The sequence below is a fragment of the Equus asinus genome, chromosome 25 (genome assembly GCF_041296235.1).
Source record: "Equus asinus isolate D_3611 breed Donkey chromosome 25, EquAss-T2T_v2, whole genome shotgun sequence".
Lineage (NCBI taxonomy): Eukaryota > Metazoa > Chordata > Mammalia > Perissodactyla > Equidae > Equus > Equus asinus.
In genome coordinates this window covers 55,596,293-55,599,039 of record NC_091814.1, presented here as the reverse complement: position 1 = coordinate 55,599,039, position 2,747 = coordinate 55,596,293, and positions in this window count along the sequence as shown.

The following is a 2,747-nucleotide window of genomic DNA, read 5'->3' as shown; positions in this document are numbered from 1 at the left end:
TTGGGCCCACTCCATCAATTCCAATCTGAGGTGGGGAGGGCTAAAAGCAGCAGCAAGTTACAGACAGATTTCCTAAGATGTGAGCTACCCATTTCTAGCTGCGTGTGTGTTAGGGAGAAGTCTGGAAAAAAAGAATCTAGAATGTAGTGTCAGTCAGCATAGCTGCCGAAATCCATGTTCCAGAGGTAAACCTAACAGAGCTAACATACAGAATTCAGATAACACAAACAAGCACCTTCAAAGTTAATGTCCCACTTCCTGAGCACTGCAAAACAAGACAGTGAATGCTACTGCCATTTCACCAGAGGCACACGAGAGAAAAAGAGGGAGTTCAGACAAGGGTGGTGCCAATGGCCAGTCACTGTTAGCTTAGAGCCTGTAACCTGTCCTGACATCACTATCTAGCCTGACTATTGAGCACCTGTTTCCAGTTGAGACACCACAGCTGTCCTCCTATTTGCATGCACGATCTGAGGGGAAGACTAGAGTGTTTTAAATCATCAATAAAAAGTGGAGAAAACAAAGGGCATTCAGAGCCTGTCTCGCTTGAGGATACAGATCCTTTTGTCCAGTCTATTAGAAATATATGACATTTTTTAATCTCATGAATTAACTTTTTAAAAAGGGATCCCAAACAAAAAGCCCAACTAAATGCAACAAGTAACCTAGAAGACGCGATCACCTCTAAAGTATGTGCATGTTACAGGGATGTTAGTACAGATTAACACATGAAAGAGCGTGTTACATAAAATACCAAGGCTAAAGTTTAAAAAGACCCCTCCCTTCACCCTGCACGAAACATAACCTAAGAAAAGCCCAATGTCACTAGGAATGTAAGACTTAGAGTTATAAACCCCTAAAAATAGAAGTGCATGGTGGAAACACTGATAGGTCTTTTACTGTATAAACACAAAACTCCTTGTTAAAACTGAATACCTGAACAAAGCCACTGAAGCAAACAGAACCAACTTTAACAGCCTCATTACAAAGTTCACAACTATAAAGTTAACCATCATGAAAACACAGTAATCCAACTGCTACTTACGTTCAAATTTTGCATTGTTGGCCAAGCAATAACTCTCCAAATTCATTCTTTAGCACACCGTGCAACAGTGAAATGGCTCTCTGCCACTGTTTTTAAAAAATTCAAAGAGTAAGGATATTCCTTAAAGTGTCCTAAAAATCAGAGTAAAAGTATTCCTTAAATAACCTTTCGTCCTAGGAACATCTCCAAGAAAGCCAAGTTGTCTGAGAGAAAAATATGCCATAACTTAAAAGATAGAAAGAAAACTGCATAAGTAAGATATTAAGGAAGCAAACCCAGATAAAAAGGCAGAGGTTAAATTTCACTAATTTTTCCACTTATTAGCACACTAAGACCCCTAACCTTGCTCCCATTAGCTCATGGCATCAGGATGTGGAGGACCAAACTTACAGATCTATCTCCCAACTGCTTTCACGCGGCATGTGAAGAGTCTGTAATGAACTGCCCACAGGCCTCCTGAATGCACGGTTTCTCTAGCCCTGCTATGCCCCTTAAAAACTCCTGCTTTAAGCAACATGAGCAGTAAGCAAGGGCACCAGTAAAAAAGATGAAAGCATACTGAATAGTGTGGGAGCAGCATCTGACACACTCCCATCAAGCACAGGACGTGAAGCAGTGAAAAACAGAGCCAGGAGAAATCACGTCCCATAGCAGAGCAGGTAGGCACGGGAGTGGGTGTGCAGTGGTGTCCGATGAAGTAGCAAGAAGCCAAGATGCACTGCATACCACGCTTCTATGAAGAAATGGGAAGATAGGCATATGAAAAGGAAAACTTCTATCCCCAAATAAAAACAGAGCATCGTTCATGGGATCTGAATGCATACCTATGGCATAAAACAATTTCAATTCCCTGTTTTTCATAAAGGAAATTCTCAAGTCTTTGTGATTGAGTTTCACATTAACTGGTACTTTATTTGCTTAAAACCTAAACACTGTCAGTTTAAGAAGAAATCCACTGTGATGCATATAGATCTTACCATTTAAATTCTAGGCTTTTTTTTTTTTTGGATCCTTGGTGAAATTTTATCCAAGAAACAGAATAGATACATATATATTTTAGAACATGAACCATTAGAGAATGAAATAAAAAATCAAAAGTAATTTAAGTTTTGGCGGCCCTTGCTTTTTTTGTTTTTTTAAGTTCCTTAAAGACTGTAGCAGGATAAAAGGATCGCTGGCTCCGAGTCTCTTTGAGATAACAAGTGAAGTAAAAAAAACCCATACCCTCAAACAAGGTCAGGTAACCCCATTCCCTGCCCTGCCCCCAAGGTAAAAAATACGAATACTTTTAGTAACAACGCAGAATTCATCTTTATCTCCTATCTGCCCCATCAGTGGAAGTTTAAAGTCATGATTTTTTTTAGATATCTATACTTTTTATACAGATATATAAACTCGTATTAGATGACAATTGATTTTTTAAAAAGTCCAGGTAGAGAAAGAAGCAATCATTTTTAACTAAAACCCTATGTTTTTTGATCACTGTTCAACTTGCTACCATTTAGCAAAAAGCAAAATTTCCATATGTTCATCCAAATCTTATTGCTTTACAACTGTGGTATACCTTCCATTAAACATAAAAAGATGAAGTAGTCAATCCAGTGATTAATTTGACATGGCTTTCATTGGGAAGAGGGCAGGGGCAAAAAGAAGACCAATAGACAAAAAGGTAAATTAAACATACAATGGTTTTCTTTAAAAA